We start from the raw sequence: 7,399 nt of genomic DNA, 5'->3' as shown, positions 1-7,399 counted from the left end.
CGAGGATAAAGCCCTAACCACCCAGAGCCAAAGAGAATTGGGCATTACTTAAGTCTTCTTGTCTGTGTGATCTGAAGTCTTATTACACTTGAGGACTGTGCATCCTCCAGCCGGTTAGGCGTCGCGTTCTGAGCATCCAAGAGACATTGTGGATTGCCGGTGAACAAAGTATGTAAAGGTTTGGGAGTCTACCTTGAAGACTTACCAGAGTGATTGGGCGAGGTCTGTGTGACCTTAGCTCAAGGGGAATACGATGAGGACTGGGTGTCCTGAGCTGCGTGTTCAGGATTGGGTGTCCGGGACTGTGTGTCCTAAGGTTTAAATACCTAGCCGCCCCAACCAGACGTACAGTTGTCACAGCAACTGGAACTGGTCCAACAAATCATTGTCTTCAACGAGTCACTGGTTTCATCTTCCCTTCCCTTTATGTAACACCCCGGATGTAACTTTCCCAATTTGTACTCCAACTCTTGCCGTTTCCGGCGTTAAGTTATATTTATTTCTCGGGTTCGGGTCTTTGTCTCTGTGTGTTGTTGTCTTTGTCATGCATCTCATATCATGTCATCATGTGCATTGCATTCGCATACGTGTTCATATCATGCATTCGAGCATTTTCCCCGTTGTCCGTTTTGCATTCCGGCGCTTCGTTCTCCTCCGGTGGTCATTTCTAGCTTTCTTTCGTGTGTGGGGATTAAACATTTCCGGATTGGACCGAGACTTGCCAAGCGGCCTTGGGTTACTACCGGTAGACCGCCTGTCAAGTTTTGTACCATTTGGACTTCGTTTGATACTCCAACGGTTAACCGAGGGACCAAAAAGGCCTCGAGTGTGTTGCAGCCCAACACCCCTCCATTTTGGCCCAAAACCCACCAAACTCTGCTCCATGTCCTAGAGCCGAAAACCGCACCTCATTTGGACTCTCCTAGCTCCACTTATGCCTATAAATAGAACCCCTTCGTTTTCGGATCTCTCTCTCCCCGAAACCCTAGTCTAAAAAAAACAGATCACCCCCGCGCGCCGCACAACGTTCGCCGGCGCCGGACGTGTCCGACCTCCGCCGCCAGCGCCACGTGGCGCCCCCTCATTCGCCCACGCCCTCAGGTCCACATCGCCGCCGCCACGGGCCCGAGGGCCCAAGTCCCGGCCCCCGACGCCGCCTCTGCGGGCCACTCGCCGCCCCGCGCCCGAGGTCGCCGCGCCGCCTTCTTCCCGCGGTCCGGTGACCGCGCCGCCATCAACCTCGCCCATCCGACGACTGCCCCGGCCGCCGCAAGCCCGGTGCTGCTCCGCCGCCCAAGCCGCCACTCACCTCGCCGCCGCCCCGCCCGACGTCCTCCGCCGCCGTGCGCCGCCCCAGGTCGCCGGATCCGGCCCCGGCGACCGCCTCCTCAACTCCGGCCGCCTCGGATCCGAGCTCCGGCGAATTCCTCCCGGCCATCCTCGTCGCGCGCGCCGGATGAACAGTGTCGGATGAACAGTGCCCGTGAACAGTGATTCCAGATCTAGATCCGGTTGATTTCTCTCCCCCGAACCCTAATTTTTTGAGCAAAGTTTGACCTACCACATCTTTGCATCCGTAGCTCCGATTTGGACATATAGTATATCAAAATGTTCGTCTCGACGAGTACATCATTTCATTCCATTGCATCATTTTCATTTGAGTTCATCTTGATGCCCGAAATGCTGTTAGAAGGAGGCTACGTGAGCTAATTGTCAGATCTGCTAGTTCATCTTAGACTTTTGTCATTTTTGCCATGATTATTGTGTACATGCTATGCCTGTGAGTCCTTCATATGTTTTGTTAAACATTTTGTCTTCTTTCCAGAGGTGTAACCCATGCATTTTTAGGATGTATGTGGTGACTTGTGCAAGCTTGCAAAGTGAGGCACCCGGTAAATCTGTTTTCAGAGACTTAGTAGTTTTCACTAAGTCTGGGATTATGTAGTTCATGATGCCATATGTTCAGCTTGTTTCCTAGTGATCCGTGCCTCTTTTGAGGATGATCAGTAAAGGAGTTTTGTTAATCATGATGTGCTCTATCGATCCATGTCTTTTTTTGCATTTATGGAGCACCCTAGCTTGAGTCAATCGAGCTCTACTTTTGCTTTGTGGTGAATCTGGGCAGATCGTCAACTCGTTTGCGATTTTGCCGGCGTTGTTGTAGTTGATCCGTGCATGCTATGCCATTGTTCTTGCCATGTCTAGCTAGAATTTTGTGCCTTATTAATGGATGTATGCTTGCCTTGCCATGACTTGCACCGTAATGAGTGCATCGAGCTCGTTTACATGCCTTCGTGAGTTATATTTCAGCATGTCTCAGTTTTCACTAAGTCTGGAAACTGATTGTGTTTTAGCTATGTTCGTGTGCTCGTTTATATATTTTGTGAACCCTTTTGGCCCCAGGTCACTTTGGGTCTTTTGTTAAGCTTGTTGAGTAGCTCCATGCCATGTTCTTACTTGTCTTAATCAGGTCATGTATCATGTTGTTTTGCTGCTCCGAAGAGGGCTTCGTGATCTGAGATTTCAGACAAGTGTTAATTTCACTAAGTCTGAGATCTGTTTTGCATTTGCGTTTTTGCCATGCTTGTTTGAACCTCATAATGGATGAATTGGCTGTAGCTGAGTGCTAGTCTTTTGTTAAGAATCTTGTGTGCATCCCTGCCATGTATTTTGTTGTCATGTTTGGTGGCTGTAGCATGTTCATTTCGTTGCATTTGGATGCCTACTTGCTGTAAATCGCAAACCGGTGTCATATCTTAAATCGCTTGCCATTTCCAAACCGTAACTCCGATTCCGATGATCTTTATATCGTTTTCAAGCGATTTTATCTCATCTTTCCAGTGGCACCCTTGGAATTCCAAGTTGAGGCCAGGTTCATGCATTTCCTGTCATGTCTTGCATTTTGCATCCCGCATCGCATCCCGCATAGCATATCATCATTGCATCATGTCGTTTGATCCTTGCACATGGTTGATTGTATCCTTGTTGCTTGTTTGTCTTGTTTAGGTAGAGCCGGGAGACGAGTTCGCTACCGAGGAGCCCGTTGAGTTTGCTTGTGAGGATCCAGTCAACTCTGACAACTGTGCAGGCAAGATGATCATACCCTCGAAATCACTACTATCTTTGCTATGCTAGTTTGCTTCGCTCTTTTGCTATGCCAATGCTACGATGCCTACCTTTTACTTGTCAGCCTCCCAATTTCCATGTTGAACCTCTAACCCACCATTGTCCTAGCAAACCGTTGATTGGCTATGTTACCGCTTTGCTCAGCCCCTCTTATAGCGTTGCTAGTTGCAGGTGAAGATTGGAGCCGTTCCTTGTTGGAACATTTACTTTACTTGTTGGGATATCATTATATTGCTACGTTATCTTAATGCATCTATATACTTGGTAAAGGGTGGAAGGCTCGGCCTCTCGCCTAGTGTTTTGTTCCACTCTTGCAGCCCTAGTTTTCCGTCATATCGGTGTTATGTTCCCGGATTTTAGCGTTCCTTACGCGGTTGGGTTATAATGGGAACCCCTTGACAGCCCGCCTTGAATAAAACTCCTCCAGCAATGCCCAACCTTGGTTTTACCATTTGCCACCTAGCCTTTCCCTTGGGTTTCGCGGACTCAAGGGTCATCTTATTTTACCCCCCGTCCCAGTGCTCCTCTGAGTGTTGGTCCAACCTAGAGCACCGTGCGGGGCCGTCCCTCGGCAACTTGGGTTACGTTGGCTCCCGTACGCTTAGCTTATCCAGTGTGCCCTGAGAATGAGATATGTGCAGCTCCTATCGGGATTTGTCGGCACAGCGGGTGGTGTTGCTGGACTTGTTTAGCATTGTCGGAGTTGTCTTGCTGTACCGGGATACCGAGCCTGATCGGAATGTCTCGGGTGGAGGTCTATTCCTTCGTTGACCGTGAGAGCTTGTCATGGGCTAAGTTGGGACTCCCCTGCAGGGATTGAACTTTCGAAAGCCGTGCCCGCGGTTATGGGCAGATGGGAATTTGTTAATGTCCGGTTGTAGATAACTTGAACCTTAATTAATTAAAATGAATCAATTGTGTGTGTTACCATGATAGCCTCTTCTCGGCGGAGTCCGGGAAGTGGACACGGTGTTGGAGTAATGCTTGCGCAGGTTGTTCCTCTAGATTCTCGCTCGTGCTTTGCCTCCTCTTCTCGCTCTCTTTTGCGAATAAGTTAGCCACCATACTTGCTTGTCGCTTGCTACAGCTCCACTCATATTTTGCCTTTCCCTTCCTATAAGCTTAAATAGTCTTGATCGCGAGGGTGCGAGATTGCTGAGCCCCTGTGGCTCACAGATACTATAACTCCAGATGCAGGTCCAAGTGATTCCGCTCCAGGTGACGATTACGAGCTCAAGTGGGAGTTCAACGAGGACTCTCAGCGTTACTACGTGCCTTTTCCTGATGATCAGTAGTGGTGCCTAGTTGGGGTTTGATTCAGGGCCTTGTCGCATGTTGGGTTCTTTTCTATTTTGGCGCCGTAGTCGGGCCATGAGTGTTTGTATGATGGATGTTACTTATGTACTCTGATGTGACGTGGCGATTGTAAGCCAACTATGTACCTCCCTCTTTTATTATATATATATCGCATGGGATGTTGTGATGATTGCCTAGCTTGCGACATTGCTTTCAATGCGGTTATGTCTCTAAGTCGTGCCTCGACACGTGGGAGCTATAGCCGCATCGAGGGCGTTACACTTTACTTACTGTTGCTCCTTGTGAAGTCATTGTATGTTTGCACTATCTTTTGTCTTCACTGAGTGACTGCATGTTCTGTATGGCTTCATAATATCTTCCTACCCGATCCTTACTACATTGCTGCTATTAAGTCATTGTGCTTTCACTTTATTGAATACTTGACTATGGCTTGCCTAGTGTAGTCTACCTTCCGCTGCATGGTAATAGGTTTATTTCTATCGTTTGTCTTCATAACTTCCACGTTTTGAAGACTTTCATAAAAATCGCCTATTCACCCCCCCTCTAGTCGATATAACGCACTTTCAATTGGTATCAGAGCAAGGTGCTCCCTTGTTCTGTGTGATTCGGTTTAACCACCTGGAGTTTTAGCTATGTCGACTGCAGGGATAATTAAAGTCTCCGTTGCGTGCCCCGTCTTCGATGGAACTGAATATCCCTACTGGAAGAATAAGATGCGCATGCATCTTGAAGCCATTGATGTCGACCTATGGTATGTCGTCGAAAATGGTGTTCCCAAGGCTGGAGAAGGTGTCACTGCTGCTGATGTCAAGAAATTTGTTCAACTGGACTCTACTGCCAAGAATATCATCTGTGGTCACCTGACCAAAGGACAGTATGGCCGTGTGAGTGCTTTGAAGACATCTAAGCTGGTCTGGGACTGGCTCTCCAAGGTCAATGAAGGCATCTCAACCCAGAGAGATCAGAGAATCAATGTCCTTCGCAACCTCTTCAACCGCTTCAAGCGAAATGACAATGAGAATGTCCAGCACACATTTGACCGACTCACTGACATCACAAATGAGCTCCAAGCCCTCGGCGCTACTGAGATCACCAAACATGAAGTCGTCAAGACACTACTGAGATCACTTGATAGTTCGTTTGACATCCTAGCCCTGATGATTCAAGAACGTCCTGATTTCAAGACACTCGATCCATCTGACATACTTGAGAGGCTCAACACACATGAGTTTCAGCTTTCTGAGAAAAGAGATATCTACGGTCCAAACTATGGGCGAACTCGTGCCTTGAAGGCAAAAGTTGTATCCTCATCTGAAGAAGAATCTGACAGCAGTTCTGATGATCCCGAAGACATTGGAAGGGAACTTGCTATGCTTGTGAAGAAGTTCCAAAAATTCACCAAGAAGAAAGGTTTCAGAAAGTCTTCCCGATCAAGCTCAAGGAATGATGAAGTTTCTGCTCATGACTACAAGAAGAAAACATGTCACAAGTGCAAGAAACTTGGCCACTTCATCTCTGAGTGTCCACAGTGGGACAATGAGAACAAAAAGAAGAAGAAGAGCAAGGAATATGACTCTGACGACAAGAAGAAAAAGAAATACTCAAAGTCTTCCTCAAAGTCTTCATCACACAAGAAGAGCTCATCTGGCAAGGCACGTGCGTTGGTTGGCAAGGAAATGGATTCAGAGGAGGAGTCCGCTTCTGAGGAGGCGGTGGTGGAGTCTGAGGAGGAGTTCGATTCAGGCGTCGCAAGTCTGGCTACAGCATACGTTGCCAAGTCCATCTTCAATACTGAAGACAATGACCTCGTCACCGACACCGATGCAAATGACAAGGACTACCCCGCTTCTACCTACTGCTTCATGGCACGCGGTGCCAAGGTAAACACACGCATTACTCACCATCAAACATCTAGTGACGATGACTCTGATTGCAATTCAAAACCCAGCTACAAAACACTTGCTAAAATTGCAACTGAACAACAGAAAGCTATGGAACATATTCAAAAACTGTTACACAGAAGCGATGATCTGTTAGGTGCTGAAATGACTCGATCTGAATCCTTAATTGAAGACATAAAAAATCTTCACGTTAAGTATCAGGAACTTGAAAGTCGTCATGAAACTCTCTCAACAACTCATGAAAAGCTTTCCTATGATTATCTTCATAGGAAACAAGATCTTGAGAAATTGAGAGCGGTTCATGAAGATCTTCAAAAGGAAAACGAGTCACTTCGCGCCAAACAGATCAGTCCCGCTTAGGAAGGATTTGAACCACCATGTCTTAAATGCATTGAGCGTGATAATGCTACTTCTGTTGCTGAATGTTCTACTGCTACTACTGTTGCAATATCTTCAACTGTTGATGTGGTAACTAACCCCTCTGCTGAGGATACCACTGCTATTACTGATGACAATGCTAGGTTGAAGACATTGCTTGAAACAGGGATGTACATAAGTCTTAAAGGGCATCAGACACTATGTGATGTCCTCAAAAAGCAGATACTGAACCGAAACCCGAGGAAAGAGGGTGTTGGGTTCGTAAGGAAAATGAATGCTGATGGCTCTTACTGGAAACCTGAGCAGTACCCCAAAACCATGTGGGTTGCTGCAAAGGAACCTTCAGCAGACCCATCCAATCTATCTGGCTTCCCTTGTGCTAACCCCATTATCATTGATGAATCCTTTGATGCAAACTATATACTGTTTAAGAATCAGAATGGTGAAGTGTTTGCCAGGTACATTGGTACTAACTGTAGGAATGGACCGCCTATGAAGAAGATCTGGGTTCCGAAAAGGTGTCTGGAGAATCTTCCTGTGAATGTCATCATGACACCTCACGTGAAGAAGACAAACCTCAGACCAAAGGCTTCATACGGTCCAAAGGCTTCATACAGATAGAGGACTCACCTGAGTCGCACTAACGCAAATGTTTTACAGGGAAACCATACTCAGGC

This window comes from Triticum dicoccoides, chromosome 7A, assembly GCF_002162155.2.
Source record: "Triticum dicoccoides isolate Atlit2015 ecotype Zavitan chromosome 7A, WEW_v2.0, whole genome shotgun sequence".
In the NCBI taxonomy this organism is placed as follows: Eukaryota; Viridiplantae; Streptophyta; class Magnoliopsida; order Poales; family Poaceae; genus Triticum; species Triticum dicoccoides.
Note: the sequence above shows the minus strand (reverse complement) of the source record.